This window comes from Castor canadensis, chromosome 11 (assembly GCF_047511655.1).
Source record: "Castor canadensis chromosome 11, mCasCan1.hap1v2, whole genome shotgun sequence".
In the NCBI taxonomy this organism is placed as follows: Eukaryota; Metazoa; Chordata; class Mammalia; order Rodentia; family Castoridae; genus Castor; species Castor canadensis.
Genome location: NC_133396.1, coordinates 70325160 through 70348073, shown reverse-complemented (window position 1 = coordinate 70348073; position 22914 = coordinate 70325160). Strand labels below are relative to the sequence as shown.

At 37.0% G+C, this 22914-nt stretch overlaps 1 protein-coding gene and 1 pseudogene across 1 annotated transcript in view; both read right to left on the bottom strand.

Annotated features, from left to right (window-relative positions):
• The window catches only part of LOC109674272 (thyroid receptor-interacting protein 11-like), a 939645-nt gene that overhangs the window by 427886 nt on the left and 488845 nt on the right, over positions 1-22914 (bottom strand).
• Positions 21816-22754, bottom strand: LOC109678560 (olfactory receptor 2T2-like; annotated as a pseudogene).

Here is a 22914-nt window from a genome sequence, read left to right as displayed (position 1 = left end):
GGAAATTGGTGAAAACCATTTTTGGCATAATGTATTTAAGTTTTCTAGTATTTAGATATGTCAGAGTTTATAAGACCATTAGATAAAGAATGTTCCATTATCAGGGGAAGAGTTCTTATTTAAGAAGGATTTAATTTGTGTTTTCCAATAAGGGTGGATTGATTTTCATCAAAGTTGATGGGAATGCACTTGCCTAAGGCAATTGCTTTTATCTTCACTTAATGTCCCCATTTTTGTGGCACTTTACGTTATATTGTTTCTGGTAAAACTATCACATGAATCATTGTGGTTTTCACCAGGATTAACCATAAAATCAACATATTTTAGTGAGTTCTAATGAGACCATGCTTAATATTGAAAATATATCATTTAAATACCAGTTTTTCAATTCATAACCTGTTTCTCAAATAGGTTATGACAGAAAATTTGACTGGAATAATTCATACAGACTTCAAATTTCACTTTTAAAATTTGCATTACTGGCTGATTTAGTGTAAAAACCTGCCAAAGCACTTTCTTAATATTCAGTTAATTCTTATTCTGCTTGATGTACGTATAAGAGCTTTATGAAATAAGTCAGTTTTTAACATCACAATTCTAAGAATTCTTAACTAGTATAAGTGTATAATGTTAATGTAATAAAAAAAATCTGCACTGGCAGACAGCAAACAGTTAGATCCTGTTCTTTAATCCAATTAGCCAGTGTGCATCTTCTAATTGGAAACTTAACATCATTTACATTTAGGGTTATTATTGAGATGTACTCAGTTCTCTAATTGCCTTGTTTTTTGTCCCTGGGGAATCTGAGTACTATTTGTTCTCTTTTTTCATTCTAAGTTGTCATAGAGGTTCATAGAGTTTTGCTTATTCATCTAGTGGAGTTTCTTATAATTCTTAAGTTTATCAATTACTCCAATGAGATTTATTCTTCCCGAGCTTTGATAATTATGAGCTTTTTCATACCCTTCTGTTTGTTGAGTCCTTTATGTATCTTCTGCATTGCTGATTTAATGGTCATGAATTACTTTGGCTTATGTTAATCTTGAAAGATATTTATTTCTCCAGCAATCTTAAAGAATAACTTTACTGGCAATAGTAGTGTGGTTGGCAGTTATTCAACTTCTGGATTTGGAATATATAATTCCAACCAGAGAAGCATATGGTTATTCTGATAGGTTTGCCTTTATGAATAACTTGTCACTTGTCTTGCAGTGTTAAATATCCTTTATTCATTCTGTACTATGCCATTTTAATTACATTGTGATGCAAAGAAGTTTTTATACAATCATGTCTACTTGGGCATCCAAGTGCCTCCTGTACTTGGATGTCCATATCTTTTCCTAGATATGGGAAAATTTCTGCTAAAATCCTATTGAATAGATTTACTATGCCTATCTGAGGTCTTTACATGACAGTTTTGTAAAATTTATCAGTTTACTTTGAATCAGAGGTCCTGAAAATAGTGGTCATGATTGCTTATTTTTCTTCATTGATATCTGAATATAATAATCCCTTAACTTTATCTTCAACCCTTGATAATGTTTCATCCTCTTGTCCTCCCACATTGTGATGCTTTCCATGGAGTTTTATTAAAATTTTATGTATTGAACTATTCATTTCTAAGTTTACTATTTGGACTCTTCAAAATCTTTATCTCTTTGGTGAATTTCTCATCTTTACTTCATTTTTCTCTTCTTTGAGGCCTTTGGAATGGAAAACAATATTCCAAGAAAATGGAACTGAAAGCAAATTTGAGTAGGGACAGTTATTTCTGACAAAGCTGATTTCAAGCCAAAAGTAAGCAAAAGTGATAAAAGTCAGTAATACTACAAAATAAAATATTCCAAATATTAAGAAAGAGTTGTTCATTCAGGTCCTGGAACCCCCAAGACACCAGATAGATCAAAACGGATCCTCTCTGTGGCATAGTATCATTAAAATAATTAGCACAGTGAACAGAGAAAAAATGTTGAAGGCCATAAGAGAGAAAAAAATAAATAACATATAAAGGTAAACTCATCAAAATAACAGCAGATTTCTCAACAGAAACATTTAAGGCAAGAAGGGCATGGAGAGAGGTAGTTGCTATACTGAAAGAAAACAATTTCAGATGTAGGATATTCTACCCAGCAAAAATATCATACAAAGTTCATGGAGGAATAAAAGTCTTCCACAATAAACTGAAACTAAAACAATAAAGCAAGTGAAACTAAAACCATCAAGCAACTACTACAGAAGATTCTGCATGAATTCTACACAGAGAAGATGAAAACAAACAAAACCACGAAAGGATGGGAAGTATGAAACCTCAGAAGAACAGACAAGTACTTAGAGAGTAGTATTGAATTGGCTGCACACACTCAAATCCTTAAACAATAAAAGCAACCAGATGGCAGGAATCACCACATCCCTCTCAATATTAGCACAATGTTAACAGACTCAACCCCTCCCCATAAAAAGACACCATATGGCACACTAGAGTAAAAAGGAAGATCTGGTCTGATCTGTTTACAAGAGACCCACCTTATTAACAGAAGTAAGTACTGGCTTGGAAGAATATTTACCATGGTAATGATCCCTGAAAAGAGGCAGAAGTAGCAAGTTTGTATCAGACAAAGTGGACTTCAATCTTACTTTATTTAAAAGAGACAAAGGAGGTCATTTCATGCTAGTAAAAAGAGCAATACATTAAAAGGAAATAACAATTATTAACATATATGTACCCAATGTCAGTGCACACTTCATTAAACACACACAAAAGGACTTAAAATCACATATACACCTCAACACAGTAGTAATGGGAGACTTCAGCCTCTCTTTGACCAATGCATAGGTCATCCAGCCAAAAAATCAACAAAAAAATTCCTAGAACTAAATGACACCATAGGGCAAATGGACTTGGCAGATGACTACAGAATATTCCACCCTGAAACAGCACAATATACAGTCTTCTCAGCAGCCTATGGAATGTTCTCTCCAAAATAAACCCTATCTTAAGGCACAGAGCAAAGTCTCAACAAATAGAAGAAAACTGAAATAACCCCCTGCATACTATCTGATCACAATTCAATAAACTAGAACACAAAAAAAGCAGCAGCAGAAAATATGCAGATAATTGTTCAATGATAAATGGAACATAGAAGAAAAGGGAAGAAATCAAAAAGTTCCTGGAATTTAATGAAAATGAAAACACAACATACCAAAAGTTATCAGACACAGCAAATGCTGTCCTAAGAGGAAAGTTTATAGCCAAGAGTTCATATATTTCAAAAACAGAAAAATCTCAAGTAAATGACCTAATGCTGCAACTCAAACTCCAAGAAAAACAAGAACCAACTAAACCCAAAACAAGCAAAAGAAGAAAAATTAAAAAACTAAGTACCCAAATTTAGGAAATAGAGACCAAAAAACATAGCATCAATGACACAAAAATCTGGTTCTGTGAAAAAATAATATTGACAAAACCCTGGCAAATCTTATTAAAATGAAGAAGGAAAAGGCCAAATTAATAAAATCAGAAACAAAAAGGGGGAGCTAACAACAAGCACTAAGTAAGTCCAGGGAATCATCAGGGATGGCTTTAAGAAACTATGTTCAAATATATTGGAAAATCTAGAAGAGATGGACAGATTTCTAGACACATGATGACCATCTGACTCTAAACACAGAGGATATTAAGCACCTAAACAGATCTATAACATGCAATGAAATTGAAGCAGGCTTATAGAGTCTCCCAAAAAAGAAAAGTCCAGGACATGATACATTCTCCACTGAATTCTGCCAGACCTTTAAAAAGGAACAAATACAAACATGCCTTAAACATTTCTATGAAATATAAAGGAAAGAAACACTGCCTAACTCATTCTGTCGAACCAGTATTACACTCATCCCAAAACCAGACAAGGATGTATCCAAAAAAGAACTACAGGCCAATCTCCTTAATGAACATTGAGGCAAAAATCTTCAATAAAATAATGGCCAACTGAATCCAACAACATATTGGAAAGATCATACACCATGACCAAGTCAGCTTCAACCCACGTATGCAGGAATGGTTCAACATACACAAATCATTAAATGTAATACAGCACATTAATAAAAGCATAGACAAAAACCACTTGATTTTCTTCATAGATGCAGAAAAAGTCTTCAGTGAGATTCAACACTATTACATAATAAAAGTTCTGATGAAATAAGGAATAGAAGGAATGTACCTCAATATAATGAAGGCTATATATGACAGACCTATGGTCAACATTGTACTTAATGGGGAAAAGCTGAAACCATTTTCTCTAAAATCAGGAGCAAGAAAAGTGTGCCCACTCTCTCCACTCCAATTCAACACAGTCTTAGAATTCCTAGCTAGACCAATAAGGCAGGAAGAAGAAATTCAAACAAGTAAAGAGGTAGTCAAATATCCCTAGGTGCAGATGACATAAAGTTGTGCCTCAAAGTCCTGAAAAACTACACCCAAACCTCCTAGACACCATAAACAACTTCAGAAAAGTAGAGGACAGAGACTCCAAGATGGCAGCTAGAGAAAGGAAGCAGAAAGCAAGCCTCTTAAAATGAAATCTTGGAGAGATGCTGGAGACACACTTTGCAGGCATAATCACTGAGAAGAGGCATAACTTTGACCCTCCACACATCCAGCCGGCACACAGAATCTCCACTTCAGGTTAAACGGAGAAACCAGGAGGGCCCCTGGGACGCCAGTCGCCCACGTCCAGATGGCTTGGGAAGACGTGGACCAGGTGAGCTTCATGGTACCATGGTACTCCCACAGACAAGCCTGGGCTAGAGCAGCATAGCCCCCTGGACAGACTAACCTCCACCCGGAAAAAGAGAAAATGACTAATAAGCAATAAGAACAATAAAGACACATGGGAAAGAGGGTGGGGCACACTGAGTGCCGAAGATTAGGGAAAGGGAATCCTTCCCGGAACTGAAAATAAACAAGCCGGGGGGGCCAGAGAGCCTCTGGTGGGAGCAGGGGCGTGTGCCCAGCAACCAGGAGCGGGAAAGCTTGTGAGAGTGGCGGAGGGAGGAAAACTCCACAGGAGAGGAGGTAAGACCCACTTCTCATGTGAACTGTAAATAAACACGCAGGCCTGAGAACACAGGTGCAGTGTCAACTTTCCCAGTATGCTTGGAAAGGGGAAAGCTTGTAACAGAGGCTCCCGCACAGGAGAAACCTGAGCAAACAAAACCTGCAGGGCCAGGTGAGTGCTAAGCTCACTCCAGAGATCTGCATAAATAATGCCACCAGCAACAGCAGGCTGACAGCAGTAGGCAGGCGAGCCACAGCTGCAGATAGCCATTCGCAGAACTGTTTCCAGACTCTTTTTTTTTCTTTTTCTCCCTCCCTTTGATGAGAGAACAATTGAATTAAACCTGCATGCTGAAAAACTTACTGAAACTGTATATTGCATTTGAACTTGGGACACTTGGTGGGGTTTTTTTTCTTGTGTGTGTGTAGTTTTGTTCTACTTTAGGCATCCCCTTTGATGAGAAAACTGCAGAACAACATCTGAGGCACCATCTCCAGGAATGAAGACTGAGACGGACACCCAAATTATTAAGACTGAAATTTCATTGCATTTGAACTTGGAGGTGTTTTGGGTTTTTGATTTTTTGGGATTTTTTTAATTTTCTATTTTTCATTTTATTTTAATTCCTTTTTATATATAGATATTTTTTTCATTTACTTATTTTTTATTTTTATTCTTATCTTTATTTTTTTATTTTTGGTTTTCAATCTTCTCTCTGTCTCTCTAATGTCCGTTCAGCTTACTGTCGATTAGTACACTAACACTCCCTGTTTATACCTTTGAAACCCTCTTGTCTGATACCTTGTTCTGTCTTCTCCTTCTCATCTGTGTATTTGCTTTTCCCTTTTCTCTAACTTCTTGCTTTCCATATCAGCTCACCCTTCCATTCTAAATATTACCATTGTTATTATTACAAGCTAGAAAATACTTAATTGCACACAGTACAGGGACAGTAACAACACCAAAGACAATGATGGAAAGACAGAAAAAATAGGGAAACCAGTTCCTCACAGCAAAAAATTAGTACAGGAGCCAGAGGGGAATGAAGAAAACAGATACTCAGATCCAGACTCCAACAAAATGAAGATAAACTATGCCAAAGGACCCAATGAAGCTCACAAGAATAATTAAAAGAAGACCTACTACAGGTACTCAATGAGAATTTTATAGAGATGACACTGGATAGGGTCAACCAAAATGTACAGCAAACAGTCAAGAAATACCAAGACAACAAAAATAGAGAATTTGAAAGAGCAAAAGAAGAAATAAAGGAAACCATAGAAGCACTGTATAAACATGAAAGTGAAACAGAGAACATGATGAATAAACAGATAAATGAACTCAGGACAAAAATAGACAACATTAAAGAGGAAACCACCCAGGATATGGAAAACCTCAGAAAAAAGAATGAAACAGAACTGCAAAACAAAACGGAAGGCCAATCCAGCAGAATAGAACAAACAGAAGACAGAATCTCAGAACTTGAAGATGAAATGGTAATTAATGGAAAAACCAAAGAACTATTAATTAAACAACTCAAGACATGTGAAAAGGAAATGCAAGAACTCACCCACTCCATCAAAAGACCAAACTTGAGAATCATGGGCATCGAAGAAGGAGAAGAGGTGCAAGCAAAGGGAATACATAATATATTCAACAAAATAATATGGAAAATTTCCCAAATCTAGAGAAAGATATTCCCATAAAGATGCAAGAGGCCTCCAGGACACCAAACAGACCAGATCAAAATAGAACTACCACATGACATATCATCATTAAAACAACAAGTACAGAAACAAAGGAAAGACTATTGAAGGCTGTAAGAGAGAAAAAACAAGTAACATACAAAGGTAAACCCATCAAAATCACAGCAGACTTCTCAACAGAAACATTAAAAGCAAGAAGAGCGTGGGGTGAGATCTTCCGGGCACTGAATGAAAATAACTTCAACCCCAGGATACTCTACCCAGCAAAGCTATCATTCAAAATAGATGGAGCAATAAAAGTCTTCCATGATAAGCAGAAACTAAAACAATATGTGACCACAAAGCCACCATTACAAAAGATTCTGCAAGGGATCCTGCACACAGAAAGTGAAACCCAACATAACCATGAAAGGACAGGCAGCACCAAACCACAGGAAAAGAAAAAGCAAGACAGTAGAGAGTAACTTCAACTTAGGTACACACAATCAAACCTTCAAACAACCAAGACAACTAAATGACAGGAATCACCACATACCTATCAGTATTAATGCTTAATGTTAACAGACTTAATTCACCCATCAAAAGGCACCACTTGATGAAATGGATTAAAAAGGAAGATCTAACAATTACAGGAGACCCATCTCACCGACTGAAATAGCATAGGCTTAGGATGAAAGGCTGGAAGAAGATTTACCAAGCCAATGGCCCCCAAAAACAGGCAGGAGGAGTAGCAATACTTATCTCTGACAAAGTAGACTTCAAACCTACATTGATCAAATGAGATAAAGAAGGACATTCCATACTAATAAAAGGGGAAATAGATCAAAAGGAAATAATAATCATCAACATGTATGCACCCAAAGTCAACACACCCAATTTCATCAAACATATCCTAAAAAACCTAAAAGCATATATAAACACCAACACAGTGGTTGTGGGAGACTTTAACACCCCATTATCTTCAATAAATAGGTCATCCAACCAAAAAATCAATAAAGAAATCCAAGATCTAAAATATACAGTAGATCAAATGGACCTAGTTGATGTCTACAGAACATTTCATCCAACTTGTACACAATATACGTTATTCTCAGCTGCCCATGGAACCTTCTCCAAAATAGATCATATCCTAGGGCACAAAGCAAGTCTCAGCAAATATAACAAAATAGAAATTATACCGTGTATACTATCTGATCACAATGCAGTAAAAGTAGAACTCAACAACAAAAGTAAACACAAAAAACATGCAAACAGCTGGAAACTAAATAACTCATTACTTAATGAAGAATGGATCATCTATGAAATAAAAGAGGAAATTAAGAAGTTCCTGGAAGTCAATGAAAATGAAAACACAACCTACCAGAACCTATGGGACACAGCTAAGGCAGTCCTGAGATGAAAGTTTATAGCCAGGAGTGCATATATTAAAAAGACTGAAAGATCCCAAATCAATGACCTAATGATGCAACTCAAACTCCTAGAAAAACAAGAACAAGAAAATCCCAAAACAAATAGGAGAGAAATAATAAAAATAAGAGCTGAAATCAATGAAATAGAAACCAAAAAAACCATACAAAGAATTAATGAAACAAAAAGTTGGTTCTTTGAAAAAATAAACAAGATCGATAGACCCCTGGCAAACCTGACTAAAATGAGGAGAGAAAAAATCGAAATTAGTAGAATCAGGAATGCAAAAGGGGAGATAACAACAAACACCATGGAAGTCCAGGAAATCATCAGAGACTACTTTGAGAACCTATATTCAAATAAATTTGAAAATCTTAAAGAAATGGACAGATTTCTAGATACATATGATCATTCAAAACTGAATCAAGAGGAAATTAATCACCTGAATAGACCTATAACACAAAATGAAATTGAAGCAGCAATCAAGAGTTTCCCCAAAAAGAAAAGTCCAGGACCTAATGGATTCTCTGCTGAATTCTATCAGACCTTTAAAGAACTGATACCAACCCTCCTTAAACTGTTCCACAAAATAGAAAGGGAAGGAAAACTGCCTAACACATTTTATGAAGCCAGTATTACACTTATCCCAAAACCAGGCAAAGACACCTCCAAAAAGGAGAACTATAGGCCAATCTCCTTAATGAACATTGATGCAAAAATCCTCAACAAAATAATGGCAAACCGAATTCAGCAATACATCAAAAAGATTATTCACCACGATCAAGTAGGCTTCATCCCAGGGATGCAGGGGTGGTTCAACATATGAAAATCAATAAACGTAATAAACCACATTAACAGAAGCAAAGACAAAAACCACTTGATCATCTCAATAGATGCAGAAAAAGCCTTTGATAAGATACAACATCATTTCATGATAAAAGCTCTAAGAAAACTAGGAATAGAAGGAAAGTTCCTTAACATTATAAAAGCTATATATGACAAACCTACAGCCAGCATTATACTTAATGGAGAAAAATTAAAACCATTCCCTCTAAAATCAGGAACCAGACAAGGATGCCCACTATCTCCACTCCTATTCAACATAGTACTGGAATTCTTAGCCAGAGCAATTAGGCAAGAAGAAGGAATAAAAGGAATACAAATAGGTAAAGAAACTGTCAAAATATCCCTATTTGCAGGCGACATGATCCTATACCTTAAAGACCCAAAAAACTCTACTCAGAAGCTTCTAGACATCATCAATAGCTATAGCAAGGTAGCAGGATATAAAATCAACATAGAAAAATCATTAGCATTTCTATACACTAACAATGAGCAAACGGAAAAAGAATGTATGAAAACAATTCCATTTACAATAGCCTCAAACAAAATCAAATACCTAGGTGTAAACCTAACAAAAGATGTGAAAGTCCTCTACAAGGAAAACTATACACCTCTGAAGAAAGAGATTGAGGAAGACTATAGAAAGTGAAGAGATCTCCCATGCTCATGGATTGGTAGAATCAACATAGTAAAAATGTCGATACTCCCAAAAGTAATCTACATGTTTAATGCAATTCCCATCAAAATTCCAATGACATTCATTAAAGAGATTGAAAAATCTACTGTGAAATTTATATGGAAACACAAGAGGCCACGAATAGCCAAGGCAATACTCAGTCAAAAGAACAATGCAGGAGGTATCCCAATACCTGACTTCAAACTATATTACAAAGCAATAACAATAAAAACAGCATGGTACTGGCACAAAAACAGACATGAAGACCAGTGGAACAGAACAGAGGACCCAGATATGAAGCCACACAACTATAAGCAACTTATCTTTGACAAAGGAGCTAAAAATATATGATGGAGAAATAGCAGCCTCTTCAACAAAAACTGCTGGGAAAACTGGTTAGCAGTCTGCAAAAAACTGAAACTAGATCCATGTATATCACCTTATACCAAGATTAACTCAAAATGGATCAAGGATCTTAATATCAGACCCCAAACTCTTAAGTTGATACAAGAAAGAGTAGGAAATATTCTAGAGTTAGTAGGTATAGGTAAGAACTTTCTCAGTGAAACCCCAGCAGCACAGCAACTAAGAGATAGCATAGATAAATGGGACCTCATAAAACTAAAAAGCTTCTGTTCATCAAAAGAAATGGTCTCTAAACTGAAGAGAACACCCACAGAGTGGGAGAAAATATTTGCCAACTATACATCAGACAAAGGACTGATAACCATAATATATAGGGAACTTAAAAAACTAAATTCTCCCAAATAAAGGAAATGCAAATTAAAGCCACGCTAAGATTCCTCCTCACCCCTGTTAGAATAGCCATCATCAGCAACACCACCAATAACAGGTGTTGGCGAGGATGTGGGGAAAAAGGAACCCTCTTACACTGTTGGTGGGAATATAGACTAGTACAACCACTCTGGAAAACAATTTGGAGGCTACTTAAAAAGCTGGACATCGATCTACCATTTGATCCAGCAATACCACTCTTGGGGATATACCCAAAAGACTGTTACTCCAGAGGCACCTGCACATCCATGTTTATTGCGGCACTATTCACAATAGCCAAGTTATGGAAACAGCCAAGATGCCCCAACACTGATGAATGGATTAAGAAAATGTGCTATCTATACACAATGGAATTTTATGCAGCCATGAAGAAGAACGAAATGTTATCATTCACTGGTAAATGGATGGAATTGGAGAACATCATTCTGAGTGAGGTTAGCCTGGCTTAAAAAACCAAAAATCGTATGTTCTCCCTCATATGTGGACATTAGATCAAGGGCAAACACAACAATGGGATTGGACTATGAGCACATGATAAAAGCGAGAGCACACAAGGGAGGGGTGAGGATAGGTAAGACACCTAAAAAACTAGCTATCATTTGTTGCCCTTAACGCAGAGAAACTAAAGAAGATACCTTAAAGCAACTGAGGCCAATAGGAAAAGGGGAACATGTACTAGAGAAAAAGTTAGATCAAAAAGAATTAACCTGGAAGGTAACACCCACGCACAGGAAATCAATGTGAGTCAATGCCCTGTATAGCTATCCTTATCTCAACCAGCAAAAACCCTTGTTCCTTCCTATTATTGCTTATACTCTCTCTACAACAAAATTAGAAATAAGGGCAAAATAGTTTCTGCTGGGTATTGAGGGAGGGGGAGAAGGAGGGGGCGGAGTGGGTGGTAAGGGAGGGGGTGGGGGCGGGGGGAGAAATGAACCAAGCCTTGTATGCACATATGAATAATAAAAGAAAAATGAAAAAAATAAATAAATAAATTGAGCATAAATGCTATGTATGACTATTTGGCAGTTTTATTAAGGAAGAGGGAAGGAGGAGTCCTAAGAGATAGTAGTGTTCATTTCTCTGTTCAGCTGTGGCTTCACTTAACACTTCACTCAAATAACTGCACTTGTTTTTACCCACATAGTCTCTGATATGACAGTCACTGTTTTTTCTTGGTGTACATAACACTCACAGATGCACAGACACAGACTTCAATTATGCAAGAGTATTTCCTAAGCTGTCAAATATATGTTGTAATAGGTGCTTAATCTTTAAAATGCTAAATGAAACATTAATGCATACTGAAAAATCTGAAAATGTTGATCACACATAAATTAGCATATAATTACAGGCCATTTATTTATCACCTGGATCAAGAAAGACCATATCACCAATACTCAGAAACTCCACTGTGTCTCCCTCCATTCCATCACCACTAGTGACTACAACTCTGACTTCCACCATTGAATTCTATTTGCAGCACTCTTCACCTTAGGCTGTTTGTACTCATAGCCTATCTGTCATTCTAGTACTCTGGGTAACATTCTTTGTGGTACTGGGATTTGAATTCAGGACCTCACACATGCTAGACAGGTGCTCTACCACATGAGACAGGCTCCCACTCTTTTTGCTCTAGATATTTTTCAGATAGAGGCTTCAGGATTACAGATGTGAGCTATTGAGCCCAACATGTTGGGTAACGTTTTTCCTTTGAGTTTTACAAAATCAAAATGAACAAAGGTGACTAAGGAAGATTTTTACAGGCATAACTTCTATGATATTGACAACAACAAAAATCTATTTGATGAGAGCCCAGTGTGGAGTCTCATATAAGAGAAAAAGACAGAAAGGAAGGGAGATGAAATCTGGTGATAAATATAAAAGAAAACATTTTGGGCAAATTATTGTTTATCAGTAAATTACATAGTTATAGTACAGGGAGTTTTTATATGATGTAATATATTTTTCCCAAATGTTTCTGGAACAATAGCAGAATCAAATGAGGTGCATGGGAAGCCCCATGGCAGATGAAGAAGGCACTGCACACAAGCCTATACTGGACTGATGAGGGTTCACACCTCAGGTCTTTTTCTGAGACCATACCAGGATATCAGTGTCCCACGGGCCTTTCTCCTAGTGTATGAGGTGGACAACATCATGGAGGCCAGCAGCTGGGGATGGCTCATAGCCCACATCCCATAAGGCTCACATGCAGGGACTCTGACTCTAGCCTGAGCGCCTAATCCAAAATGTTCCCAGAATATATGAGTGGTGGTGAAGATCATAGTGATGATGATGTTGATAGTGATGAACAATGCCTTATCAAAGATAGCAAGCTGTCATAGAAAACATTAATGATCATGATCCAAGGACCTGGTGAATGTGGAAAATGCTCAAATGCAAAAGAAAAAGTGAAATCACCTACAGTTGTTCAAAGATCCCCATTATCTTACTCCACTGCCATTTTGTATTATGTTTTCTTTCATTGTTTTAAGAAGCATAGAAAGCATGCAGTGTCATTTGAAGGCAGGGTCATATAATTAGCCATAAGGTGGTCAAAGGTGATGTCAAAGTTTTATGATAGCAATACCTACTGAGTATCTACATGGAATATGAAAATAATCACTTGAGGACTTTACTTTTTATGTATTTCTCGTCCTTGTGGAGATAGATCTGCAAGCTAAAGGAAAAAGGAAGTAAATGCGAGGATCTCAGATACAATTGCAAATGTCAGTAAGTACAATGCCTAAGGTTTATTGCTATTTAATGAATCAAAATAAAGGTGTTTCTGGTGAGAGCTGTGTCCAGAGACTGTACACAGAATGTCGAGTGAAAAAATAACAAGACCAACCCCTCATTGCTCAAGCATTAAAAATATCTATTCTAAAAAGCCAATCCCCATTATTGACAAGGGATTAACTGTTAGAAAGACAGTAAACTTTAGCACATAGAGGTAAAATAACACATCCAGGAAAACATAGACCAGAATATAAAATGTAACATTCAAACTCCATTGGGATTAACTTCAAGATATAGCCTTAGCAACAATAAAATGTGTCCGAAATTGGAATGGGATCAAAATAAATAAAAACTAATTAAATACTAATGGAGAAAACTGTATAAACATCAATTAATGCAATAGATTGAACAACTGGTATGTTCAAAAGTAGGAGATGGAATATTTTAATGAAATCTCTTAAAACATGGCACAGATTCACGGAGTACAACAAGGTATGATCAGGGCAGAAAGATTTTTTCAATACGAATGGAAACAAAACTATTCAGAGAAACCATCACAAGGTCCAGACAAGAAGGAAAATCTTTTGGAGCTCAAGGTGTCTTAAACTTCTAAACATAAACAATTAGCATTTGTGGGAAAGAGATGTCATCTTAGGATGTCAAACCATGCTGCATTATACAAAAAGTTCCACTCTGCCAAAAATGCTGGTTGTTCTGTTTCTAATTGTTCCCAAAAGATGAATTCATTGACCAAACATCTATTGAGCTTCTATTACACATTGTAACTTATAAACATTGGAAAAACATACATGAATATGACATGTTTTCCTCACAGAGGCAATGCTAATTCTGCAGTAATAATGATAGTAGTTGCTGCTACCACTATCTTGTCATCATTGTTGCCATACTTCATTGTACTTAAAGCATTGAGTGCTTACTATTTGCTAGGTCTCATACTGAGTCCATATAATGGGTAATCTGACAAAGTGGAATCAACTTCAAACTTCAATCCCAAGTGGATCCCAAGGGTTTCTTATAATCCTAACACGTCTACCTAGTTCACTAACTATCTACTCTACGAGATGAGTCTCTTTGCTTCCAAAGTTTTTGACAAGACCTCTCTGATTTTTTAATCATTGCAGACTCCTTGATTCTAATTGCACTGAGAAAGTAGAAGCCATCCAAAACGTGTTTATGGATACCATATCTGTTTTGCACTGGCCCTCTGCTTCAATAACTGTACCACCCATTCATGAGTGGGTCAACTCCTCTTTAACATTGGTGTCTACACTCTCAGCCATGCTCAAAGGCAATCCCTATGGAAATTTGCTTCATTTCTCACACTTCATCACTTTTATCTTTGTACTGAGTAACTTCTTTGAATGTATAAGTAACTCTAGTATCACAAAACAATAACAACATTAACATCAAACACATTGGTCCCTCTAGCTAAGCTCAATTACTCTTCTCTCCTTTACCAAAAAATAAGAGAATTAATTCAATGCAATTTTGTATTCTACTCATCTCATCCACTTCCTCTCCATGTCCATTGCCATTGAAAGTGCTGTGATGAATGCCACCAAGTCTCAACTCTTATTTTCATCCATTATTTGCATGTGCAGCAGTTGAATGTGCCCAATAGTAAACACACTTTGACAGTTGACCCTGTGGACTTTCGTGACGGAGCACATGGAGGAATAATTTAGGAAGTCCCATCACCATTCATTGAGTCACTAATCAATGCTTGCTACTACTCTCTGAGTAGTATCAAGCTATCAATGCTTGCTCTGAGAGATGAGCAAGGTATAAGTATCCTTTTAAATGCCCTTGTATCTGAGGCTATAGATGAGAGGGTTTAGCATAGGTGAGACTATGGTGTAGAAGGTAGACACCACCTTGTCCTTCTCTGGTGTGTGGAATGACTGTGGCACCACGTGGTTGTAGAAGGCAGCCCCATAGAGAATGCTGACTACAATCAAATGGGATGAACAAGTGGTAAAGGCCTTTTTGCCTCCTGAGTAACTTATATTACAGGCTTGAGAAACTGGTACCTGGCTTAGAATTACATTCTTAACTAAAGTTCTTACTATGCCACCAAGCTGATGCCCCCATTGTTCTCCATCACAAATGCAGATTTGTAGAAAGTGGGCAAAAGAAATTAAAAGTAAAATATTGGCATCTGGAAGCCACATCAACAAGAGGCATACAGGAACATGTCAACCAAGATAGGTGTCTTCAAACATTTGCCAACACTGAGCCCACACCTTACCATAGTCTTAGAAAGCTGTGGACAAGATATATAGGAAAGTGAGAGCATGAACCACAGTTCAGGAAGGGGATTTACATGTCCTTCTCTTACTAAATGTATTAAGAAATTATTAAAAAGAAACCACACATGTAATACAATGCCTTTCTCCCACAGTGTTATGTCTTAGTTGCTTGAAAATAAAATATTTGTGTTTGTAAAAATTAGAGTACAATCATGGAGGAAGCCCAGAAACATGTTGCAATTAAGTTTTGTTTTTCTATTCAGTCCCTCCAACTAGGGCTGCAGGTTTCATAACAAAAATACAGAATGCTCAACTATTAAAGTTTGTTATACACTTACACTAAAGAAATATTTGGTGCTTTCTGAATTTCAAATTTAGCTGGTTTACCTTTACTATGTGAAGGTCATAAAATGTTTAAACAAAGTCAACAATTGTCATGGTAGTGGAACTTGACTAATAGACACAGTGAAACTGAATCAATAGAATCTAATGCAAAAATGAGATTTTAACATCAAAATTAAATTGGATCACTCCAAGTTTCCCTCTGATTAACATGTTCCAGTTACTCTGCAAGACAACTCAAGACAATGGCCTCCTTTGCCAGGCCATTGTGGTCAAATATACAAAGGTCTTGTCAGTATGCCTTAGACTCTTAATCCATTCATTTAAATATTATTCCTCTTCCAAGGACAATTGAAAATAAATATTGTCTAAAATATGTTTTATTAAAGTCTATTTATATGAAAGAGCTCTTCTGTATTACACTCAAAAATGTAATAAAAATATTCCATGCTAAAGGAGAGAGAATTCATTTTCTCTTCATCATGTTAAAGGATGAAAGGAATAGGATGTCTCAGCGGGCCCCAACCCCCTTGTTGGAGAAACCAGTACCAAACACCCCATGTAGATAAGATAAGCAGTGCAGCAGGGCTCGGCTAGGGCATATAGAATGTGAGGAATGTGAGCAGATTGTGAAAGATGACGGGATGTACGTGCAAGATGTGCTCTGCCTGCTTGCTCAATGTTGATAATGAAAATATGCGCACAACTGCTGACCTTTTACTATATAGGCTGAGAAGTACACGTACCCTTAAATGGATAGGCTGAAAATGTATGTGGTGTTACAAAATCATTGGCTATGTGCCACGCGGGCTTTTGCTGTAACGGCAGGTAGTGGTCTATATAAGATCTCCCCTAAAGAGGCTCAGGGTGGTGTTTTCCTAACCGGTCCTGCGTGTCCGTGTGGGAGCTCGACCCTGGCTAGCCAGCCCAATAAACTCTGCTTTGTTGATTGCATTCACGCGTGGCTCTCTGTCTCTCGGGGGTCCTAACAAGGAATTTAAATATTTTGTTTAAAAAGTATGAACAGTTCTAATGAAACATGTTTACTTCTGTCATGTACACAATTAGTGGCCTGGTTTCATCCATTACTATCATGGACCTTGGTTGTTCTAGGAGCTTTCCTTTGATCACTCTGTTCTCCTTCTTATATCAATTTAGTTTCATCTTGGCATAGTAAACAGAGTGTCTTCAGGCAATCATTATACTCTCTGCTCAAAACCTGCTATGTACTTCATGTTCTGGGCATTTTACCCTCTGAAATCACGGCTTCCTCACTGTTCTTGTTCCAGTGCTCTAGCTACAGTTGTTACTTGCTGTCCTGTCCCACTCAGGGCAACTCCCAGCCCAGGACTTCAGTCTCCACAGCTCTCTTCTACATTTGTGCAAGTTGATCCCCTATGTCCTCAGGACTTTGTTCAAAAGTCACCTTCTCCAAGGGATCTAGGCTGGTCCTACTTCATATATTCATATTTTTTCACATTCCTCATAACCATCTCACATATTAGATGTTAAGTTTGGATTGCATTTGTCTTTAATTTGGCAATTTAAGCTCTATGTAGTTAAGCTGTTTCCCTACTTTGTTACCTATAGACTCCCATGATCTAAAAGATAACCAGCACATTAGAAATACTTCTTTAATAACTTCAATGATTAAACACATGAAATCAAAAAATGAAGATCATTTTTTATGTTTTCAGGTGATGTATCTTACTTCTATTATAATTCTTTAAAAATAATTATAGAATGTTATATAAAATGTGCTAGAGGGAAATACATTTTTGAATATGCCAAGTCTTTGCATATATCTGCAGTCACAATAGAATTGCCCCGAACTAAGTTCCAAACACATTTTCTAAAAAGAAAATCAGTTGTAGGAAACAAAAATTAATCACAAGTTTCTGGTCAACCTACAGTAAAATGTGCTTGTAAATCATTGAAGTTCATGAATACAAATTTGAGACAATTACTTCCTGAGACTTCAACCCAAGGTGATAGATTAAATAAGATGTGGCACAATTTACAACACAGGGGCCCATAACTTCCCCTGCCTTCTGAATCAGCCTTTGCTATGGCATCTTGCTCTTCACCTAGTACCTAATTATTATTTGTAACTTCAATTGTTATTATAGACCCAGAAACTGTGTTGTAGATGCTAATAAAAAATTTGAATTCACTCCATTTAAATGATTACAAAGAATATCACTATGTTTTTAGTAGCAATTTTCATCTGCCTTACCATCTGCCTATATTATCAGAAAAAAATGTTTATCAAAAATAATGTAGACTTGTAATTTTGCTACTTTAATGAACTTAATAACCATAATAGACATGCCCAGAATTTGGGGGGAAATACTTGCCTACTCCAAGATCCTGTTGCCTTAACCCCTAGCATCCATGTATATATTTCTTTATAAGTCAAAAAGACCTTGCAGATATAATTCATTTAAAGATTCTGTGGTGTCTCAGAAGACCAAAAATCTTATGTTCTCCCTCATATAAAGACTTTAGATCTAAGGCAAATGCAGCAATGTGGTTGGACTTGGATCACATGACAAGGGGAGAGCACATATGGGAGATACAGAAATAGGTAGAAAACCCAAAACATGAAACTGTTTGATGTCCTCATTCCAGAAGAACTAATAAACAAACCTTAAAGTGACAGAGGTTAACATGAGAAGGGGATCAGGAACCAGTGTAAAGACCAGTTAGAGGTGAATCAACTTGGATTGTAACACATTTGCACATGAAAGCAATGCTAGGAATCTCTTTGTATAGCTGTCCTTAACCCAATTAGCAAAAAAGCTTTGTCTTCCTTATTATGCTTGTGCCTTTTCTTCAACAAAATTAGTGATAAGGGCAGAACAGGACCTGTCTGGAACTGAGGGGGGCAGGGAGGAGAGAGGGTGGGGGAGGGGAGAGGGCAAGGGAGGGGGGCAGGGTGGAGAAATTACCTAAACAATATATGCACATGTGAATAAATGAATTTTATATATATATATGAAATAAAGATTCTGTGGTAAAGAGATCACTATGGATTATCCTGTTAGACTCATACTCATTGTAATCACAAAAGGCCTTATAAGAAAAGAGGGAAGCTAGAGAATCAGAGAAGATGTGACAGTTACAGTGTTTCAGTCCTTGGCTTTCAAGAAAGGGGTCAATAAGCCAAAGATTGTGACTAGTCTTTCTGAAACTGTAAAAAGTTAAAAAGTGAATTATCTCCTAACACCTCCAGTAAGGTCTAAAACACTCCCAGCACTATGATTTTAGCTCAGTGTGACCAATTTTAAAACACTGACATAATAAGCTGAATTTGTGGTAGCCTGATACAATAGCCATGGGAAACTAATATGGCAATAAATAATTTTCTGAGATTTTAAACAAAAAATACAAGTTGTTAAAGTTGAGTTGGCCAGCACTTTAGCAATTCTTGCTGTGGTTCAGGTGTTGTTGCACATACTCCAATGTTTCAGCAGAGTCTTCACAGCACAGCTGTAGGGTCAATCACTGTAATTAGGGTCATTGTACATTTGGAGAAGTCAAATGGGAGAGCTGGGACCAGACTCAGGACTCCACTTCTGTCTTCCATTCTCTTAGCTACTATACTTAATTGCTCCTCAAAGATAAAATATCCTTCAGGTAAGCATTAGATACATTCACAACCAGCTAAGAAAGGGTATAAGATATAAAGACAAGGTACAAAATGTTTAAAAAATCATAGATAATTTGAATTTCTGATCAAAAGTTCTCAATGATACGGAAAGTAACAAAATGGTTTTAATGAATTTCCCTGAAACTCAAATTCTCCCTAATTCATGCTTAGTCCCCAGTCATCACATATTGAAATCCATGCAAAAAAAAAAGAAAAAGAGAAAAGAAAAAAACCCTCAGCCAATGTACCATGTGGACCATTCTGCAAACTCCAAACTTAAAAAAATTCACTGCATCTTTTGTCAGTGAAGAGGTTCCTCAGGATCCTTCTGGGTGAAATCATAAAAATAACTCCTATCTCTCTCTACCTTTAATTCATGTCTGTCACTGCAAAATTTGTGCCACATTTCCTCTTATACATGTGCTATGTGAGGAAATGAAACATGATGAAATGTAAAACCATTAGTTTGATTTTATTAATCTGGGAATTGGATGGCCCAAGGAAGAGGGTTGAGACCTAAGGTAATTCTTCCCTACAATATGAGAAATTCAGCGCTTTCACAGGGAAGCAGGTGCTAGAAAGTACTGGTCACTTTTTGTTGTGTACAAAGGCCAAAGTACAAAATAGAAAGGCTACAGTGTAGACATGGGGTTTCTGCCAGTCTTATTTAACTTGTAACTCTACTTGTGACTTCGGTAGTATGAACATCAAATATGAAAGGAAGACTCTCAAAAATTGTTAGTATGAATGCAGTGCACCAAGTAAATATCAGGAGTCTAAAATAATGGGTATGAAATTCTACTCTGAGGAAATATTAACATGGAGACAATCATATGAGTGGACAACTTATATGAAAATATTCATATTGGTGTTACTTTCAGTAAGAAAGTAGAAGCATGCTAGCATCTACTTCCTAAACTCAAACTAAATAATTTATATTTTAGCACATAATAGAATTCAAGTGGTTAGTGGTATATGAGGGATGGCCGTGTCCATTCAGTCTTCATTCTATGACAATGTCATTGTATACTTTTTTCACTCACTCACCAGTCTCTTCACACAGATTCAAGACTTTGTCTTTCATGTGGGTTAGGTGAATGCCTTTCTTTGGCCTCTTTCTTATTCATAATTTATCTATAATTTTCCATTTTAATTTCTTTAAAGAAAGAGCAAAAGTACATTAAATCAGAAAGTTGGCAGGTTTGCAATCTCCTTATTATGTATGTGTGAGTACAATACACATTATATATGTATATATATATATATATATATAAAATTTTATAAGGATATATACCTGTTCATAGCACTAATTATCTTCACATTAAAACCTTTTAATATATTCATGGCATATGTTTTTGTAGTCTTATAGTAATGTTACAATCTTAATGGCAGAGTCAATTTTCAATTAATGAACAAATCAATTAGAAAAAAATTATTTATTGGCATATATTAGACTCTATTTGAATAAAATCATTTTATGAAATCTAAGTAATTTCATAGAGTAAAAAAATAAAATCAATTATACAATGTGACTAAGAATATAGAATACAAAATATAATCATACCATCTTCTAAAACCTTCTAAAATAAAAGTTCTACAATATTAACATTAGAAAATATTTTAGTTGTATTGCATATTTAAAATTCTGTCTCCAAGGACATGGAACATGCTCCTACAAATTTTCATTCAAAAATTGCCCAGGAGGGGCAAGGGGTATTACTCAGGTAGAGCATGAACCTAGCCTTCACAAGGTCCTGGGATCTATCCTCAGCACCTCCCCCAAAAAAGTGCTGGCCACGATTTCACAGTACTACATAAATGACAAAGGTCTGGAAAAAGTTTATTGTTGAACTCAGATAAGCAAGTTGACTAATGCTGAGACCCCTGCTGCCTTCAGTCTTAGTTCTTTTTTAACTTTTTTAACCAGTTTTTGAAACTGGTGATTGAACTTAGTGCTTCATGCATGCGCTGCTGGTACTTAGCAATATCCCCAACACTTTTTAAAAAAATATTTTATTTTGAGACGGGGTTTCATTAGGTTTCCTAGGCTGGCCTCCAACTTGCTAGGTAGCCCACATTGGCCTCAATCTTGTGGATCTTGTAGTCCCCTGAGTTTGTGTGTGCCACCATGTCTAGCTTAGTGATAGCTCTTAAGTGATGCTTGCAACAGTATAATTTTTCTGGTTGATAATTTGTACTGTTAAAACAACATTGAACTTATTTCTGAACCAAAACATATTTTCCAGAAAGACTGTCATTGATGACATCAGCAAGGAAATCTGGACTCCCTCTTGTCTAGGATTTCCTAGAAATATCTCATACTCCAATTCTCTAAGACACAGAATATCTCCTGAGCACTTTTCTGAGAGTTGTGGCCACATCTTTATTCCTCAGGCTGTAGATGAGTGGGTTGAGCATAGGGGTGAGGATAGTGTAGAATGCAGACACTACTTTATCTTTCTCTGGTGTGTGGTAGGAATGGGGCAGCACATTGGTATAGAAGGCAGCCCCGTAGAAGATGCTCACTACCATAATGTGGGAGGAACAGGTAGCGAAGGCTTTGTGCCTGCCCTCAGCAGAACTCATGCGATGGACAGTGACAAGGATGCGTGTGTAAGAGACTGAGATGACGGATACAGGCATGAGCAGCATCAGCACACAGCAAGCATACATCAAGTTCTCATAGAGTGACGTATCTATACAGGACAGCTTCAGCACAGCGGGGATCTCACAGAAAAAATGATTGATCTTTCATGACTTGCAGTAGGGGAAGCTCATGGTGACAAGTGTCAGCATGAATCCATCCAAGGTGCCACCCACCCAGGAACTCAGCACCATGAGCAAGCAAACCCTGCGATTCATGAGGACAGGGTACCGCAGAGGATTGCACACAGCCACGTACCGGTCATAGGCCATGTGGCCAAGCAGGAAGAATTCTCCTCCAATCAGGGCCAGGTAGACAAAGATCTGAAATGCACAGCCCAGAAAAGAAATGGTCTTTTCCCTGGACAGGAGGTCTTGGAGCATCTTGGGGGCTATGATACAGATGTAGACCGTGTCCATGGTAGAGAGCTGGCCAAGCAAGACGTACATGGGTGTATGGAGGTGGGAGTCCATGTGAATGAGCAGAATTGTGACCAAGTTGGCTGCTACAGCCACCACAAAGATGGAGAAGATCACTGCCAAAATTAGACCTGAGAATACTGGATAAGTGATGAGGCCCAAGAGGATGAAGTCGGTGGAGTTCTGGAAAATGGCCTCCATGTCCATGGCACATAATAGCTCCTTGAGCTGGCTGTAAAGATGGAAAGTTGGTCGGTTAACTAATTACCCAATGTTGAGGAATCACTCTCCGTAAATAATATGTTAGAAGTGCTGTTGGAGCCAGATGTTGTGGTATATGCCTATAATCCCAGTTATTCAGAAGGCA